This window comes from Bombus bifarius, unplaced genomic scaffold, assembly GCF_011952205.1.
Source record: "Bombus bifarius isolate JDL3187 unplaced genomic scaffold, Bbif_JDL3187 scf7180000008421, whole genome shotgun sequence".
Lineage (NCBI taxonomy): Eukaryota > Metazoa > Arthropoda > Insecta > Hymenoptera > Apidae > Bombus > Bombus bifarius.
The window spans coordinates 89,299-110,490 of record NW_022884651.1 but is presented as its reverse complement, the minus strand read 5'-3'; the positions used below and the strand labels follow the sequence as shown (position 1 = coordinate 110,490).

The following is a 21,192-nucleotide window of genomic DNA, read 5'->3' as shown; positions in this document are numbered from 1 at the left end:
TGCGTGTTAAGTAAAATTTGAGTGAGAAAATTGTACAGAGTGGAAGAATGATCAACTTCATCTTATCTTACTATGCCCAAATTATTGTTTAGTCAATTGGCTGATCTTGATAAAATAAACATAAATGAATAACTAGATAAGATAGAGATAAGAATTACCAAGCGAGGAAGGAAAAGAAGCGCCTGTGAACTGGCGAAGAAAACTGTGAATAAAGACTGGGAAGAAAGGTGCTTAATCTATAGTTTCTAGATCGAGGTACTTTAGTTTGGAGTAGTTTACATTAGAATCGAATAAGTAGGTTTAGCCATTAATTTGAACATAAGTAGAGAAGAGTCCATACTAGCAGATCTTGGACGAAACACTCACTTTCTCTCTTCTCACATTGTGTCTAAGGAATAGGTTTGTTAGGTGAGAGCCTTACTGAGGAGTCCATACTAGCAGAACATAAATAGAAGGCATAAGTAGAATGTTAGCGATAAGAGTAGATATCGAGTGACATCCACAGAATAGGACACTAATGTGCAATATACGAAGTAAGAGTGTCAGGCCAAAGAGGTATGATATATTATATTTGATATATTATATTATCCCAAAAGTTTCTTTCGTTTTATAAATAAAAGAAATTTTAGAAATTTTAGAAAGAAAATGTAGAAATAATAGATCCACAACAGTTTAGACACACAAAATATATAACAACCTAATTTAATGGAAAGCCAAGTCCCATCCTGTGACACCTAGGACTTAGGATCACATAATAAATAACAACAATAACCAGATAAGATAGAGAAACAGTAAATGATGCGTGACTTTTTCACGAGTACAACGAAGTGTCTTGTTTAATTTGAAATCTCATGTGCATAGAAACGAATACACAAGATGAATCGCACAAAGCATTGCAAACTACCTTTTCTGACTCTGCTGCAGACTTGCTGTTTTTAATTAGATGGGATACCACAGTTAATTATTTGGAGCATAACAAATTCCTTGGAGAAGGAGAAATAAAAAATGAAAATTTTTTAGATGGAACGACATGTTAATTTTTCGTTTGCATAAAAGTTACAGAATGTTGTTTGACGCTTGCAAAGTACTTTCATGTGCAGCAACTAATCATGCCAGACCCTTTCCATCCTAGTTTTCATCTTTGATTTTCGGTTTAATTCTTTAATCTCCTTCTCCGAGTTTGTATACTGTCCAACTTGCTTTTATATTACTGTTTGTTCTATTTTATTTATTTGTTCTGACACGTTTAGTTCGCAGTTGCCACCTGTGATTTGCGATGCAATTTATGTTCATTCGTATTCACTGTAGTTCGTTTCATATAGTTTGATACAAGTAGTTTGTTTCATCGTATTCTCTTATGTTCGACGTTTTGAATGGCCTTTCATAAGCCTGCGGATTCACTGTATAATTTAATACGAATTGGATGAGTGTTGCAGCAACTGAACGTTCAATGTATTTGTAATTTATTTCTTCTGGTAATAAACGCTCATAGAAAACAAGGACTAGCCATCGTGCTATAAATGTTGTACTATAGACATTTTGTAAGAATGCTCACAATTCTCCTTTGTAATCCTATTAACAGAACCTCGAGATAATCCAGTGCCAACAGTAACAACGTGAATATAAGTTAGTGGATTTTTTTCAAAATGAATAAACACTAAAAAAGCATCGTCAGCATTTGTAATCAGATTAGATCTACTTCTTTTCTTCTTGCAATCTTCCCACGAGTTCTTAAAGTCTTTTCAACGTTATAAAATATCTTTTACGTCTCTCTGGATATCTCGTAGCGCGCGCACACAACTGCAACGTTACGTTCATCGAACATGTAGAGTATATCAATCTTTTTATTATACGAATACATTTTTAGTTATCTAAGGACGAACCGAGACACTGAAACAGTTTTAGCAGCGCCAGCAATGCATTTGTTTATCGTTATTTCGCAACGTGAATGTTCCCATTTTCTAAAAGTATATGAAGAAATATACGTTGTTTCTGAATGCCTTGATGTAATCCAGACCCTGCGCAAGTTATGTTCCTCATATTTACATTCCATTTGTAACGCGTTTATGGTCGCTAAATTTGCTACGATAAATATTGCAGTCATTTATTGCATTCATTTAAAAAATATATAAGGTATGTAAATATGAAACCGGAATTTTTGTATAGAAAATACACGTTTATTGTATGAAAATGATTAAAAATATTTTATTCGAAGTATTGCCCATCGCTAGCTATACATTTTTCCCACCTGTCTGGCAATTGGTGGGTGCCACGCCAAAAAAACTGTCGCTCTTTTGAGGCAAACCAGTCATCGAGCCATTTTCGTACATTTTCGTGAGAAGCGAAGTGTTGGTCAGAAAATGCGTGTCTCATCGATGCAAATAAATAATAATCGGACGGAGTCAAGTCTGATGAGTAAGCCGCGTGCGAAAGTATTTCCCAACTGAACGCTTCGATCGTTTCCTTAACCGGTTTTGCTGTATGCGATGGTACATTATCACGAAGCAAAGTTACTTTGTGTCGCCTTTTTTGATATTCTGGTCGTTTTTCACACAAAGCTCGATTCAAATCGATCATTTGTTGTTGGTAGCGCTCGGTATTAACGGTTTCGCCAGGTTTTAACAGCTCGTAATAGATCACACCCTTCTGATCCCACCAAACACAGAGCATTGTCTTCCGTCCATAGCGATTTGGTCTTGTAGTCGATGTCGGTGGTTCGCCTCGAGCTACCCATGATCTTTTACGCTTAGGATTCTCAAAATATATCCACTTTTCATCGCCAGTCACAATTCGGTGGAGAAATGACTTTCTTTTGTATCTGGCGAGCAGCATTTGCAAGTGGTTTTTCGGTTTTCCTGCTGTCTTTCATTCGGTTCGTGTGGAACCCATTTTCCCACCTTCTGGATCTTTCCCATGGCTTTCAAACGTATGGAGACGGCTTCTCGTGTCACGTTTAATCGATCAGCGAGTTGTTGTTGCGTTTGAGCGTCATCCTCGTCCAACGGTGCTTGCAATTCGCTGTCTCGAAACTTTTTCGGTTGTCTTCCACGTTCTTCGTTCCTCGCGTCAAAATTGCCACTTCTGAATTTTTTAAACCACTCAAAGCACTGTGATTTACCAAGAGCATGCTCACCGTAAGCTTCGACGAGCATTCGATGCGATTCTGCAGCAGTTTTCTTCAAATGGTAACAGAAAATCAATGCTGTCCGCAAATCGTAGTTTCCAGGCACAAAATTTGACATGTTCAACGCTATTACAAACTACGCTGTTGTATGAAATTTGTTTTGTTCTGTGTCGAAAATGTTTGTAAGATGTCAACAAAGACTTTTGGCATCAATGACGCAGTTTAGTGACAACTACATTATCAGCTAGGACCATCTATAGACAAATTACGGTTTCATACTTACAGACCTGATATATCATTTTTCCACGTTAATATTCCGATGATCGATACCATATTTTGGAATCCAAGACCATTTCAAGATCGTAATATTCTATTTCACTTCGTTGGAGGTGTCAGAGAAAATAGCGATAGCTACAACTGATAAATAGCTACAACTGATAAAAATTAAGAAGAATGACGAGACTCGTATGTTATTCAGGAAATAGTTACGAACTTTGTTACAGTCAATTTAAGTGGAATTTAAAGCAATGGCAATGGTAACGTATCGTGAAATATTTCTTCTTCTCTTTTTTAATTTCCAGGTTGTTTATATACTATTACGACAATAAATAAACCTTGCGTGGAACGTTGATATGCGGATACTTGTTTGGTAGCTCATAGCCGTACTGAGTACTTGATTATTGTTAGCTATTTATGTTTACTGAGTGCCGAGTTAAACTCAACTAAATCGCGTTAGGAGGTCTGTTGGTTGGAATCTCTTGAGTTTCCTCTTTACTCCACTTTCTACCCAAAGCGTTTTTGCCGATTGATTAAAAGATGAGAGTTTGTTCTCGTGTCTGCTTGCGTGGGTAATTATTTCTTCCTTAGCGGATGCTATCTGCGAACCCCTGCGTATTCAATTATTTCCAATCGAATAAATACACGATGAATTATAATCATTATACAATTCTACGTTCACGATCAGTGTCCATCAGATACGAAAAATAAATTCTAACGGTCTGCAACGAATATTATAACCATGTTATAGACAATACAGAAGATACGAACCGATCAGCTCAACATCTACCAGTTACTCACGATTGTCCTCCTATGCTAAAACGTTTGTTTATTGTTATTTATAACAGAAGGTGAACGAGCGTGGAAATTATAAAAAACTACCCTGCAATTTTAGTTTCAAATGTTTGCTTAAACATCTCTATATTCGGTACAGTGTTTCACGACGAAGAACGATCGTCAAGGATCATTTTTATATGAACTGAAGTATCATCTCATGCTCGTAATAAACTCTGCTACGAGCTCTACCAAATTATTAGGTTGTCCGAAAAGTGTCTTTCTTTTACAGACACGTCTCTCACAACAATGTATTTTTATACAAACATGAAACCTAATCTGTCGAACGTTGTAATCTTTATCTTGATAGAACAAAATGGATCATACGTAAATCGATAAAATAATATAAAACGAAAAATGTTGTGCATCCATTATTTCCTTATAAAACGAAAGAAACTTTTCGGACGACCCAATACTTCGAACTCCAACGAAATACAATAATATTTCATATAGAAATGCTAAAAAGTCATTTCCATGCGAATTAACTAAGCAGGTACGATCTTACGTGCAAAGATATGGTAAGGTAGCCGAGTGTAAGTGTAACGACGATTCTCGATACATCGTCCGCATTCCGTGAAACCTTGCAATCCTAATTAAGATCTTTCGTTGTGGACTGGTTTAACGCTATCCGCCGAGTAAAGGGTAGCCACGGACACGCATAAAAGAAGAAAGCGACGACCGCTGTGATTCTCGGTATATAGTATTTAACTGTTTTATTATGTTCGTATATCGCGTCGAACAGTTTTTATAAAGAGCCGCTGGAGCCTCGGCGTAGCTCATTCCTGAGAATCCATGTCTCGTACGGACCCGAAGAAGCTGCGAAAAACAGCATTCTAATTAATGCTGATCGGCTCGAGGCGAATTCCAATTTAGCGAACCACCCTGGTCAGTTAATGCTATTAATTAAATGAGAAATTTATTTTGTTATTCGTCGAATGTTAAATAATATTTCATAAGAAATATCATATCCTTAATTTAAGCCGTGGTCACCGAGCTATGTAATGACGCGGCACGCAAACAGGTACACGCGAGCGTGTCATGCCACCGAGGTTAATGGCATCGCGCATAATGACAGGCTGCAGTCACGCTGAAATCAATAATTACGATAACAGGGTTATGGTAACCGTGCCACGCCACCTTTTGCCACGTGTGATTTAGAAGCTGACAATTTCAACGCGCGCCCACGTTTTCCTCCTAGATAACGTATCGGCTGTTTATTGGATCGCGAGCTGCACATTAAAGTATCAATAAGGTCAATCGAAACTTAAGCCGATTTTACGCTGCTTCAGTTCGAGGAAATACGGCGGATGGACGCTGCTTTCATCCTCGACTCAACCTCCAGCATTTTTGCTCTAATTAGTTCATTAACCCTCGGACAACCGTGACGTGTTTATCTTGATGTGACATCAACGTGATACTTGTCAACGCCACATAGTACGTGGAAATCATTATATTTATTTCAAGCAGGTCTGTGTATTATAATACGTACTTTTATACTCGTGTCGTAATACGTATATATGTTGTGTGATTTTGAGTATGTTGCCGGGGTTATGATTCCGAATAATTTTTTCCTATACGTGTAACCGTCGCTCGGATTTAGTTTGAGAGATACTCGCAAAAATCTACCGGTACCACTACAGTGAATTTTCCCTACGATTGTACGTCCCTGACAGCGTATGCGTCAGTATCGGTTGGATAGAATGAAACCTAATCGAAATCTACATACAGGGTGGCTGGTAACTGGTGGTTCTACGCGAAAAAAGAAGTCGAAAATATAGAATAACAATATTTCGTTCGAGACTTTGTTTTCGAGAAAATCGACTTTGAATTTTGGCTCGGTACGCGTGCACTTTATCACGTCTCGTTATAACGGATCTCACTGTAGATTGACGTTATTTTTTTAATTTTTACAATTTTTAAATTTTAATATACCTGTATAAACTACGAATACAAAATACGAACTGGGTCTGACTAGGCCATTGGCGGATTAAACAAGGCGATTTCCATCCTTCCAGTTGGATATCAATTTCGGTTTGAGAATTTGTTAGCAACCGTGGATATTAACCACGCGGATATATTGTCAATGATGGAACGAATTTCGTAGGTTGATTTACCGCAAAAAGATTCTTTGGTTAACCATAGACCGCATTTCAGTCGTGGTTAACGTGTATTTTGTTGCTGCAACTTGTGTTCACAACCAGTGAACACCGCATCTGGTCAGTTGATATATTAACATTCTTCCTGGGTACGTACATAATACGACGATGTTGTAGCATTCGTTCGTTCGACTTGTGCATGCACAACTTACATCGAAATGTAACTTATAATTGTATGTCGGGTTAATGTTGGAATTTTGGGCGTTTGACGAATCTTCGCGGTTATAGCTGATGTTTATTAATACAAATGCGGTTATTATAAGAGGCTACAAGTAATAGCGGCGATCGAATGGTCGAGATGTTGATGACAATGAATTTAGGTTCGATAACGAATCCACGGTCAACGGGATGACGAATGCGATGTGATACACGTATGACTCAACGTACAAGTAAAAATTGTCTGAATGAACTGGTCTGAATAGACTCTGCCTGAGCCCAAATCGAACTGCCCTTATATAGTCCTCTCCCCACCTCTCGGGTCGATCTTTATTTTTAAGGAGAGCTATATAATTATTCCATACCTCTGTTAAGTACGCGCCCATCCCGTGGCTACGTTTTTTAGTGACTCGTTATGTCACTTCGAGTCCAAGCCCGTCGTCATAAACCTTGAGCCCAACTATTTTTTTGTTAGTTTTGTTACTTAAGTGTAGCTATAGTAAAAGTCTGGACTAGGGTATTAGGGTTTCTTCCAATATTCCAAAAGGGAGGCTCCGACGTCCTTTCATCTCCGACATGTATAATAATTATCTTTATACGGAAGTATAGCTTCTAATTATAATTATAGACTATAACTTTGTCACTTTTAATTACTCTCTTATTCGTGATGATAGAAAAAAATGTTTCATGGTATCGAGAGAAACATACTGTGCTTTATCTGTTTCACCTGACGATGACCCTAAAACGTTGTGTAAAGGTTTTTTTTTTTATTTAATATTTCACATTCACAATTTGTCCAATTTGGACATTTGGTAGAATTTTTTAGCTGTTTGATTATCATGTGGGTGGCTACCCCCAGCGGGGTACCATCTTCGTGTTTGTTAGGTTATATTCTTTATGATTTGTGTAAAGGTGATATTAAAATCTTTAAACGCGGTTTTTATTCTATTTTTTATTAGATACCCCCGTAGCTAACATCCAGATATTTTCACATCTCTGCACACTCGTGTCTTTTGCATTACCTGTTGTCGGGATATGAACTTTGAAACGAAAGAAAATTATTAAGATTCTCCTGGTATTTTGATCGTCATTATTTCCTGCATCTAGGCTTTACGATATTATGAAACACAAAGAAATAGATGCATTAACATTAATGCACAGCAAATAATGTACTAACATTATGATAAACCATTGGTCAGTACTTAACGAGCTAAGCCACTTACTCGATTAAAATTAAACTGATATATCGGTTAAACAAGATATCAAAGACTAAAGTATTAAATTGAAACAGTATTAAAACGAATATTCCTATCATTACTGCTTGTACGATTATCGGAATGCATATCGTTCTGTTAAATTTTCGGAGTCATTCAATATTTAATACTCTTATTCGATAAAGAGAGAAACGTTTTACTGATCTAATTTAAATATTTCTCAAGCGACGTATCGCGCTATCAACGTTTTTCAATTATTCCGACCATTAGCTTTTTCCAATAATCTGCGATCATTGCAAGGAATGGCGCAGTTAAAATAATATCACTTTTTGTACGCAGAAAGAACATGTAATTCTCTCTCTCTCTCTCTCTCTCTCTCTCTTCCTCTGTCCGATCGTTTACAAGTAAAAGTACTGAGACTTGCAATTAGCGGTTGCTGCATTTACATATATTCTGCCAGAGCGTTAACATTCTTTGAATGTACATAACACTCCAGTGAGACATCACGCGTGCACTTAGCATATACTGCGCGACACGGTAGCCAGTTTTTAATGTACAATGCTAATTCTGAAGAGGAGCGAGCGGTACATTACTACTACTACTACTACTACTATTACTGCTTTAAGTACCGTTGCATTCCACTGTGTCCAGCGGCCACCTTTATGAAAGTGAAACCACTGTAGCTACGTGCGAATAAGCCTTAAGGTGTAGCACCCATTGGCTTCTGAAGTTTGTGAATAAGCTCTCTGTTTCTTTCTGCTCAACTATTTCATGAAACTGCACTTTAAAGCGTAAAAGAAACTCGAGTGTGAAAGTAATTGAAGTACGCGGTAGATAAAACAAAATTTTAATCGTTAGATATATGATTTCAGAAATTACAGAGGATGGTTTTTACTGGAAGGAACATTAGAAAGGAAAAAGTAATCTTCTTGATCAGATATCATTCAACATTCAACAGTACATGTTGGGCACACGTGATAAACATATGGCAGGCTATAAAATTATACAGGGTGGTTGGTAACTGGTGGTACAAGCGGAAAGGGGGTGATTCTACGCGAAAGAAGAAGTCGAAAATATAGAATAAAATTTTTTTTTTAATTTTTCCATCGAGACAACGATCTACAGTGAGATCCGTTATAACGAGACGCGATAAAGTGCACGCGTACCCAGCGAAAATTCAAAGTCGATTTTCTCGAAAACAAAGCCTCGAACGAAAAATTGTTATTCTATATTTTCGACTTCTTTTTTCGCGTAGAATCACCCCCTTTCCGCTTGTACCACCAGTTACCAACCACCCTGTATATTGTCGAGGATCTTTTGTAAAGTGAATGAGATACGAGAGAGAATTAAACACTTGATATTAGGATATTTCGAATGAACGTAATCAAAATGTGTCCTCGGAATGCCTATGTAGGTTGTCCAATTTGAATGAAAGAGACTCTGAAGCAGTGGGAACGAAACTGCGTAGGCGTCAAGAGTATAGTATCGGATAAGAGACTACGAGGGTCGACTATAATGTATTTATTCAAGAAGTAGGAAATACAACTGGTGCACGAAGCTCGAGGAATTATTGAATAAAGCAGAAGGTGGAAGGCCGTGGAAAGTGCAAAATGCAGAAGAGCTTGAAACAAATACAGAGAGTATTGGGTTGTTCGAAAAGTTTCTTTCGTTTCATAAAGCGATAATAGATGAACAACAATTTCTGTTTTATATTATTTTATTGAATTAGGTATGATCCATTTCGTTATATTTCTATTATTACGCTCTAACTAATATAAAACTAATATCAAACATTGTGCGTCCATTATTTCTTTATAAAAGGAAAGAAACTTTTCGCACAACCTAATATATGGAAGATAATAAAAGAAGAAAAGAAGAGAATGGACACTGAAAGAGTGGATGAATCATCATATAGCAAAAGGTATGAGAAATTAAAGGAAGGAAATATAGAAAGGGAAGAAGAGTACTTAAATGTTAAAATACCATTGAGGGCAACAAGAACAACAGCTTGGTGGAGACTAGCTGGGAAGAAAACGTTCTATTGCAAGGAAGAAGGATACAACCAAAGAATAAAGAAAGAGCAACTATGCAGATTGTGCAACAGGTGCAAAGAAGAAAACATAGAGCACATATTATTGCAATGTCCTTTATATGAACAAATAAGAGCACTGTACTTGAAGGGAAAAGGAACAATGGAAGAGATACTGGTAATACAAACTGAAGACTATGCAAGAAGAATATTTTACTACATACAAGAAACAATGAAGATAAAAGGATTCTACAGGGATAAATAAAAGAAATTCAGTGATACAGGAGGATACAGAACGCACTTTTGTTTACGTGCACATATAATATCAAATAGCTGTAAATCTAAACCATGGATTATAAGAGTATTACTTTGTAATGTTTTTAACAAGTGCAAGAAGTAAATATAGCATTTTAATAAATAAGTGTTCTGTAAATGTAAATAAATAAGTGTTCTATGATGTAAATGTCCACTAATAGGCATGTAAGCTAAGTATGTGAAAATTTAGTTAAGTAAATGTAGGATCAAGCACAAAGGTAAATGTAAACTTAATTAACTATATGAATTTAGGCTAAGCATCCTGTAAGCATAGAAAACAAAGAAAAGTAAGATAAGAGAATATGTAAATCATCCACCGATACAGCATATAGTTGGCAAATTGTAATAGATGATAATCTATACTGCAATAAAGAATACAATACAAATCTATCTATTCCTTGGATTATACTTTAATCGCATAATCGATTCGTATCTAGATTTCATTTTTCTATTTGCATTTTGCATCGACATCCGTGGTCCGTTCGTTGACATACAAATCGCTGGCAAACTCATGTTTCCTACTACGTTCAAAGATAGTGAAATAAAAATCTACGCGTATCTGTAAATGCAGCTGTTTCTTGTATTTCAGACGACGTAAGAGCCTTAAACGATGAAACAGGTTTTATTTCGCAAAAAATTGTAAATCTTCAGTCAATTCGCTTCTTTACATCGAAATGGATATGTACGGTATAAAAACTATATTGATATGTAAATAGTCTCGTATTTACTTCTTGTTGAAATCTCCTGAAACAAATTTAAGTTTTGTTACTTCTCTTCACGTTGCTTCTAATGGACGAGAAAATCCAATCTTACTGCAGAGGATTCTCGGTTTTATTTTAAAGGCATTATAGGACACGCAAAGAAATCGTACTGTCGAAGGAACTGCGATCTGCAACTGTTTTTGCATACAGTATCAAATTACAGTGCTTTTATATTATAATGTTTCATATATGAAATAGGCAACGACAAGTTATTCAAAATATGGGTAATTTATTTTCAAATAAGAGTATATTAAGAAAATTCATTACAATATTCATTATACAGGGTGGTTGGTAACTGGCGGTACAAGCGGAAAGGGGTGATTTTACGCGAAAAAGGAAGTCGAAAATATAGAATAAAAATTTTTCGTTCGAGGCTTTGTTTTCGAGAAAATCGACTTTGAATTTTCGCTCGGTACGCGTGCGGTACGTTATAACGGATCTCACTGTAGATCGTTGTCTCGATGGAAAAATTAAAAAAAAAAAATCTTTTCCGCTCGTACCACCAGTCATCAACCACCCTGTATATCAATTATATTAAATTACAAACATCGAAGCGCGATGAAAGCAATATTTAAGTACGCAGTGTACATCTTGCAATTATTGCAAAATTTGTTAAGGAATAAACAATTTTTTAGTGAAAAAAGAAAGACAAAATCTTCATACAAAAACCGTAGAAACTCAATTCAAAACACGCACAGGCCAGCAAGCAACCTAACTAATAATACGCATCGTACTGCTGAGAAGAACAGTTGAAAAATGTAGTGTTATTGCATACACTAGTTAAAATTTGTATACGAAACAATGGGATAATGTAACCAATAACAATCATCATGCTACTGACGAGAAAAGTTGAAAAAGGTAATAGTATTGCGTATTTGAATTAAAACTTTTGTACGAAACCATGGGAAATTTCACTGAAGAACAGCGCAATTGTATTCATTTTAGAATGTTAGAAAAAAGGAAATAGTCAAGCTGACTCGAATAATTTTTCATTCTCTATACAACACGTTCACCGTTCCTGCCATGGTGGTCCTTGTTTTTTTTTTTTTTATTTAGTTCCAGTCGCAACACGCAGGTACGGAATTGTGGTGTCAGCTTGTGCGAAATCGTAATTCGCGAACGTTGGAGCAAGCTATGGTGTAACCTGAGGCGAACAGCATTTGGCATCATATTTCAGAATAATATTCAAGGTCTACGTCGCCCATATACTAGGTCGTTAATACTTAAAGCTGCACACACAAATATGCGCATTCAACGATACGGCACACGAACGCACTGGAACACTTCGAGAAATTTCGCTATTCACACTCAGCAACGCTATGTTTAACACTGTCTCGTGTAACACTGTTTGATGCTTCCGGGAAACGGACGTGTTCAGAAGGAAAAGAATTCCGACAGTATCGCGGTTGACTTTATCAGAGTGTTACAGTGACACTGGTGTAAAATAAACACTGTTCCACGAAAGCAAGTCTGGGAACACTGTTTTAAAAAAGAAAGTCTGGGAAGAGTGCTTCTCAACGCGTACACCTTGTGTCGGTGCGACACACTGACGAAGCCAGCTGCGAAGCTGGCGAAACGTCGGAATTCTTTTCTTTCTGGACACGGCTCTTTCCTGGAAGCTTCAGAGTTAGGGGAAACAGCGTTAAATGTACCAGTGCGAAGAGTAAGCGCGTGAATCGTGAGAATTTAGACTGTGAAAGCTACAGGACTAATTGTCAGCGATCATCGCTGGGGTTCAAGATTTATAGACAAGTCGCGAACTGACAATTATATATTTTTCAATATTTTATCTAAACCTCGATAAGAGAGTTTTGGACGAATTAACTAGAAAATTTAGACACGTCCGCTAGAAACCAAATAATAACAAATACAAGAAAAAATTTAATGATACAGATACGAAAGTTAAATGAGCGATTAAAAAAAGGATTGATCTCTACTACTTGTCAGACTTTTATTATAATACGTAATATATAGATACTTGATAAACGAAGATTCCAAATCTTCAATTAACAATTATAAAAGTTTGATCAATGTTAGAAGTAAGTTTCTTTGACCAGGATGAAAAGAACGTTAAATTCGAGCAACACGAACGTGGAAAAGATATTCGCAACTAGATCGATTTTCACGTCCAGCTATTTTCTTTATTTTTATCGTTTTATAAGATTGTTTTAAAATTGTAAAATTTATCTTACAAAATACCGATACAGAGACGAGTTATTAATTACGTAGCGAGTTCCCTTGTTTAGGGGGGAGAAAATCTGAATTTCAAACAGTTGACCATAAACACATAGCGTATGGAAAAGGCATTTGCAACTGAATCGATACAATACATATTTTGCTATCCAATTTCTTTTTATTTTTGTGTTTCCTTCTCCTTTTTGTTTTATAAAGCACTCGAGCGGATACGTAAAACTTCGTATTTATGAGATTACTCTTGAAAGGGTCGATCCACTTTCAGAACCAGCTCTATGGCATACCAAAGTACCTTATTATCTGAAGACCCAAGGTGTCTCTAGATAGAAGGATGTAACTCTTCCCGGTTATATAGGTGTGCCTTTTTATTGATCTTTCTCTTCCATCTTACACGCTATCCCTATTTTTCCAAAAAGAATCGGGTACCTGTTGATGCATTGAAACTTGATCAACTGTAAGTATCCGAAGCTGACGTTACGTTTATCACGTTGTCGCAAGACGTTTATTGCAAATATACGCTTCGTGGGAGATTAGTATACAACACGAATAGTAATCTTAAACATAGAATTAGTGCTACACGTGGAGACTAAATTTGCCAAATGTCCAACTGGACAAATTGTAAGGTAGAAATTAAATAATAATAATAATAAAAAAAAGTAGACTCGCTGAATATCTAAATGGCTTGTTAATAAAAGCTGTGTCGTAATGTGTAGGATCCACTTCGGGAGAGGACAAGTGTGGCACAAAAACAATGAGAAACGTTCATACGAACATACATCTCATTGGACCTTGTTTCAAAGCTATAGTCATCTTTGTGCTTCGATAGTCCAACTGCTTACCTTTACTATTTCCTCCTAATAGGATACGTCGTGCAGGACCTCCTCACAATTAAATCCATTAGATTTTTATTTTAGGCCCACCTGAAAGCAATTGTACCAGCGTTGAAGTACTTCGTGCACGTATACAACAAGGTTGCCAACAGATTCAACAAATATCTGCAATTTTTGAAACATTGCGAAATTCTCTGATGCGATCAGTGCGAGCTTTCATACAGATCGTGGGTGGCCATTTCGAGCATCTTTTACGAAGCCGAGCAGTTGCTGAAACTGGATTAGCGAATCAGAGAAAAAATGCTCGTAATTTTTAAACAAAGTCGAATAGGATATACGCGAGTATGAACCTTTCTCGTTGCTTTTGTGCCTCCTGTCCACTTCTACAATGGCTTGCACATATATTACACACATCATCCACACATACTACGGTACACCTTTCAGGACAAAAGGTAAGCAGTCGCGGGTTGTTGAAACACGAAAATGGCTACAACTTTGAAACAAGGTCAGATGGAACGCATGAGCTTTTTGGGTCTCCTGAAATGAGTCCCGCTAATTATCATACACACTGTGCACATGAAAAGTTTCCAGCAACGTTGAAATATTTTCGTGGCCCGATGTATATCCAGTTCATAAGACTTACTTCAAGTTGGATTACTTGCAAGTTTAAAGAAAGTCGGAATTTAGCGAAAAAATCGTTCGACCCTCCTATCTCATAGAAGAACGGACTCGCGGAAACAAAAAAGAAGTCGGCGACTGTAAGAAGTTTATCAAGGCATCGTGAGTATATCTGTCGATGAAAGGCTTGCGGAACGAAGAAAGAAGGATGAAAAGACGAGAGCATGCTCTTACTTTAAAACTAATCCTAGTTGCCGACAGTTCCAGCGAAGAAAGATTCGTCGTTCTTCGTCTGACGTAAGGACGGCGGAAACTTTTCCGATTTAGCTACTAACCGCGACGGTAAGCCGACCGATTATTGTCTGACGGGCATTATTGCCGCTTGATTATGCCCGAAGAAAGGAAAGCGGCTGAAGGATCCTTTAAAAACATATTATCTCGATATTGTGACCCGCGAATGTTGGAAACTTTGTTTCGTGACTTTTTTCTCAGGGACCAACTACGATCGAGACTTGGATTCATTGCGATGTACACGGACTGTGGGAAAAATAATAGAACTCTTTGAAAATGACAAAGCAGAGGCATTTTTCTCGTGGAAAACGTTTGCTCCTTTAAGATGCATTTGTCCTGTGACGAAACAACGACGGCTAACTAATTGTTCAACCAAACAGTTCATCGGCGAATGCAGTTTAACAGCAGCCAGTCAATTTACAATTTTTCAGTGCGTTTTTTTCCTTCTTCTTGGTGGAAAATATGACGAGGATGATTTTTATTTTACTTAAAATTTCACGGATGCTGCTGGGGCACACCAATCGCAATTACTTGTCAATATGCCGGTAGGTTTGAAAATTCTCACAAACTGCTATGATGTGAATCAAGGAACTCTCGAAATTAACAGTGAAAAGTATACCGTAAAAAGTATAATCGTAAAGACGAAAGTTTTTTTTTTATTTAATTCTTTACATTCACAATTTGTTCAGTTTGGATATTTGGTAGAATTTTTTAAAAGACGAAAGCTTTTTTTTTTTTATTTAGTTGTTTACATTCACAATTTGTCCAGTTTGGACATTTGGTAGAATTTTTTTAGAAGACGAAAGTGAACGCAAAGTTCTGTTACTTTGATAAACGAACGTGTAAAAATGCGAAATTGTATAGAGCCTAATAAATAACCCAAATAAGGTTGAATTACATTCGTATAATTTGGTTCATTAACAACGAGCAACATCTGCAGTCCCTGTAGAACTGTATCTTATACTCGTTTTAGCACACACAGGTTGCAGATATTTCGTCAGAAGGCGACGTAATGCTCAACGCGAGAAGCAAGTTAGGTGTTTGAAAGTTACCAAAGAAAGATCTGAAGTGCAGTTTGCAAGTAGAGGGATTTAATGTTGCGAACATTCCGCGTTTACGTTTGCCGAAATTTAATTTATTCGGTAGAGCAGAGCCTCGATTATCCGACGTGAAAACTCGGATAATACGGAAAGGTCTATCAGTGTTCATTGTTGAAGTAAATACTTCAAGAAAAACTCTGCAACATTATTTACGTATATCCGTGACCTGGAGACTGCTATTACGAAGAAATATTCTAAATAAGGAGCGGTGCATATTATTGTATACTTGAATATACATTATGTTTTAGGTTGCAAGGTCTAGGAACAAAGGAACTAATAAACAGATTTCTATTTATGTTCCCTGTACAACCCACAAACCTGACTGAAGAAATAAAATAGTCAAACTTGAAGATGGTATTATGCTGGGGGTAGCCATTGACATGTTATTTAGTAATTAATTTAGAAAATTTGCCAGATTTCCAGCTGGACAAATAGTAAAGTACAAATTAAACAGAAAAAAAATTTTGTCCTAGAAAACACCCCATTAACTTCATTGAAGAAATAAAATAGTCAAACTCGAAGATGGTATCTCGTTGGGAGTAGCCATCCACATGTTATTTAGCAACTGAGTAAAGAAAATTTATCAAATGTCCAGCTGGACAAATTGTAAAGTACAAATTAAACAGAAAAAAAATTTTGTCCTAGAAAACACCCCACTAACTTCACTGAAGAATTAAAATACTCAAACTCGAAGATGGTAACCCGCTGGGAGTAGCCATCCACATGTTATTTAGCAACTGAGTAAAGAAAATTTATCAAATGTCCAGCTGGACAAATTGTAAAGTACAAATTAAATAGAAAAGAAGACTTTGTTCTAGAAAACACCCCACTAACTTCACTGAAGAAATAAAATAGTCAAACTCGAAGATGGTATCCCGTTGGGAGTAGCCATCCACATGTTATTTAGCAATTGAGTAAAGAAAATTTATCAAATGTCCAGCTGGACAAATTGTAAAGTACAAATTAAATAGAAAAGAAGACTTTTGGTCGAGAAAACACCCCACAGACCTGACTGAAGAAATAAAATAGTCAAACTCGAAGATGGTATCCCGCTGGGGGTAGTCATTGACGTTATTTAGCAATTAAGTAAGAAAAATTTACCAGAAGTCCAGCTGGACAAATTGTAAAGTACAAATTAAACAGAAAACAAATTTTGTCCTAGAAAACACCCCATTAACTTCACTGAAGAATTAAAATAGTCAAACTCGAAGATGGTAACCCGCTGGGAGTAGCCATCCACATGTTATTTAGCAACTGAGTAAAGAAGATTTATCAAATGTCCAGCTGGACAAATTGTAAAGTACAAATTAAATAGAAAAGAAGACTTTGTTCTAGAAAACACCCCACTAACTTCACTGAAGAAATAAAATAGTCAAACTCGAAGATGGTATCCCGTTGGGAGTAGCCATCCATATGTTATTTAGCAACTGAGTAAAGAAAATTTATCAAATGTCCAGCTGGACAAATTGTAAAGTACAAATTAAATAATAAAAAAAAACTTTTGTTCATTCTCTTCCGATCCGCTACGAAAACCTTTAGAAGTCGAAATAGAACTTACTTAAACTCGAATTATTCGCCACCTGTCCAGGTACTTTATTTTATTTCTATAACTCGAGTTTAGACTCTGCAAGTCGAAGTTTATCGTTATGAGTCAAACTTCTATCGCTGCTTCTAGCTGCAAATCGAAGTATGACTATAGCTACACTATATATGACAATATGCAAGAGAAGCCAATTGTTCGATATTATCTCGCTTCTTCCAACTGTTAGGATTGTTCCAAGCAACATAAGACAACGCAAACCATGTCCCTACCTCTTCGCCCTTCGACCATTCTATCTATTCATGGAAGCTAATCGTTTTTCGTCAGTCCAACGCATAATTGCCATTATCTGTCGCGTCTTTAACTTTCGCATTTATGCACCTTGAATAGAACGAGTTCTAAGAGGAAGCTTAAAATAATTACACTCTCTGAGAACGTGGTTGTAATTACGCCTTCGTGCGAAGCTTCTGTACGGTGAATTTTCGTTTGTCGAAGCTCTTTTACCCGGAAATTTCGATAAGCCAAAATTCTTTTAGAATTCAAAGACTTTACACTCTTCCCTCGGGGTTCGAGTTGCCGAGTTTCGACTGCAGTTCGAGGTCGATCGATGACAGTCGTCGGAGTTCGATCGACGGTAGCGATAAGTAGAACATAGGGCGACTATCAACTCGCTTTCGCATAAATTGTAGACTTCAGCCTCGACCTGGAATTTTTTCGACTTTGAAGAGTTCGCTGGTGCGATAAATCGAAAATCTTGAAGGGCTGAAAGGGAGCACGTGTTGGTAGAAAGTGGGTCCGGAGCGAAGCATTTGCATCGAAGTATTGAGAAGCAGGCAGAGAGGGTGGTTGCCTTCACGCAGTGTCGTTATATTGTTCCAGGGACCCCTTGACATCGGCCCCAAGTGTTTCGTGTGGTACGAACCTTTCACAGTTTTGCGCATCCACAGGCGCAAGCCGCTCGTACGTGTGAAAGTGTTCACGGACGCGCATCTTAGTCGGCCCATTTCACCAACAATACCCCTGAAAATCGCACGAGTGCTATGCTTCAAATCTGAACGAAGCACACACACCTCTTTATATGCCCTGTGCATTCCAGCTCCACTTTCCTATATTTGTATGCCAATTTTTGTTATATAGTGCACTATACGGCGTGTTCGCGGATTTATTAGCCAGCGTCTTTCCCATTCTTCCTTTTCTTTTTTATTATTTAATTTGTAGTTTACAATTTGTCCAGCTGGACATTTGGCAAATTTTTTTAACTTAATTGCTAAATAACATGTGGGTGGCTACCCCCAGCGGGTACCATCTTCGAGTAAGTCTTTCCCGTTAGCGATAAGTCTTTTATTTTTTATTCATTCTACGATATTTACGAGGAAATGTTCAATTCCTGAAGGAGAGTTTTCACTTACTATATCACAATTTATCGCGTCTTGGTAACTTGAATTTGTTACAGAGCGATAAGTACGTGGAGAAAGATGAATGGATCGAAGTGAACTACATCTTCGCGATAATATTTTCTAACTCTTCGAAAGTGCAAAAATGCATATGCATTCGAGATAGTTACACTATTTTTTTTTGTATTTTTAAATGGCAACCTCTTTTTCCATACATCGAATCCTCCCATCAAAAAAAAAAAAAATATCAAGGTAACATGATCGAAAACTGATTAATATTGATTAGTTTAGAAGACATTTTAACATCAATTTTGTAGAATATCATATAGAAAACAAGGAGTGACGTATCTATCGAACATTTGCTGGAACAATAACGTAATTAAAAAGTCACGAATTTAGGGCAGGCAAGTTTGAAAGTTCCGGACTGTTTGCAGTCTCGTAGCAAGACAAAAGCATTACAATGACAGCACAATTCTCTGACATTCTGAATGTTTGAAGTTTGCTTCTAATTTTTTCTACTAACTGTCTTTTCTCAATAAATTTACCAATAACTCAAGCAACTACAAATTTTGATTTACGTCATTGTCCCAGCAAACGAGCAACGTGGCAAATTCCACAAAATTAAACTTCAAGTATCCTATATTTTAAATTAATTATTTTTCCATCATGTTATCAAAACTGTCTTCTTCTGTATATTTCATAATCTTTATTGGCTCTCTCCCGATCTATCTTTCACAGTACATGCACGTATTATACATACGTAGGTGTAATTATGTTTGTAAAAATAGAATAAGAGTTTAAAAACCGTATTGCACTGTGAATGCACCATTTAAGGCAATGTCAACTTTTTATTTGTACAACGTGTGCGATATATGTATGCATAGTTTCAGACAGGATGCAGCAGGAAAACTTGATGAAAACCATGTACCCACCGCTATTGTATTCATAAGCATCGAATTCTTTTGCGTCCTGCACGTCGCATAAACAATGTTTCAGTATTCGAATATTCTACATATACGTGACGCATTCCTGAACATCAAACGAACGTCTGTCTTTATAAAGCAGCAGGTTGCGCTTAACGAGCGACATTCCTTCGGTTAAAAATCAGAAAGGTACTTATACATTTCTTAATTTATAAACATGACACGTTTCATTTAAATATTTTATACGTGGATATAATTTTATGAAAAGGAATGCGCAAGAAGACGTGTTACATGAGACAGAATTAGTTCTTAATATCTTAAATGTATCGTGATAATGACTCGTTTAATATCGACACATTTGCACCCTTCAAATTTACAAATTTCGTAGGAAGTTATGTAATTAATATAAAAAAATCGATATAATATTAATATTCGGTATACAATTGAACAGATAATGAAAAAATTCCCGGTGCAATTGAAACTGGTAAAGTAAATACAGTAAGTATAAATTAGCAAACTGCCAATCTTACATTATTTTTTAGTATTATGTGTATTGAGATTAAGAAAAGAAAGTTTTTGAGCATTCCATGGGTATTGAGAATTATTCCTTTCATCGATATAATTGACAATCTATATAGTAATTTCTTACGTAAGAACAGTTTTTATTTTTTTTTATTATTTAATTTGTACTTTACAATTTGTCCAGATGGACATTTGGTAAATTTTTCTAACTTAATTGCTAAATAACATGTGGATGGCTACCCCCAGCGGGATACCATCTTCGAGTTTGAGTATTTTATTTCTTTAGTGAGGTCAGTGGGGTGTTTTCTTTCTAGTCTTCTTTCCAAGGACGTTTGTGTGTTTGCTTGTCCATATGTATACACTACACTTCGTAAGCATCTCTAGGGAAATTTTGGTCGATTTGTAGTAACAGTATATAACCAAGCTGCACCAACAGATGATAAATTAATAATTGGAAACAGTATTTACTATCTTTCTATGAAATCATCAGAATACAAATTTGTATTGCGTATTAAAGAACATAGCGATGATCGATGTTAGTATTTACTGTATATAATAGCGTATACGTTTACTGTTTAACGTTAGGAGGCTGTTTGGCTGTTTAAAACGTTCTTCTCAATCTGTTCTACAAATTAAAAATTGGAGAATCAGAAGGTAAAGAGTTTGTCAAGTGACAAAATAGTTCTATGAGATATGGCAATTACAGACGCCTGTTTTACTATCAGACGATCATTCAGAAGCCGCAGTGATCAACTCCATAAATCGAAAAGCAAAAGAAAAAAGAAGATAATGATGTTACCAACGCTATTTTTTAAATTTAACTTGAAACTTCCTGTTACCTATGTTGTCTTGCTGTGATAAATAAACTCACGGAGGAGAATCATCTGTTTTCCGAAAATTAAACACTAATGTGTGT

General features: G+C 36.5%; 1 protein-coding gene across 2 annotated transcripts in view; it reads right to left on the bottom strand.

Moving 5' to 3' along the window:
- The window catches only part of LOC117212943 (CCR4-NOT transcription complex subunit 6-like), a 126,426-nt gene that overhangs the window by 30,282 nt on the left and 74,952 nt on the right, over positions 1 to 21,192 (bottom strand). The window contains exon 1 of one of the 2 annotated variants that reach the window (XM_033458103.1): positions 13,898 to 13,966. The exons of the other annotated variant lie outside the window; for it this stretch is intronic. The gene's annotated coding sequence lies outside the window, so the exon portion shown is untranslated. Of the gene's footprint in view, positions 1 to 13,897; positions 13,967 to 21,192 lie in introns of those variants that run through there. 2 annotated transcript variants of the gene reach the window in all.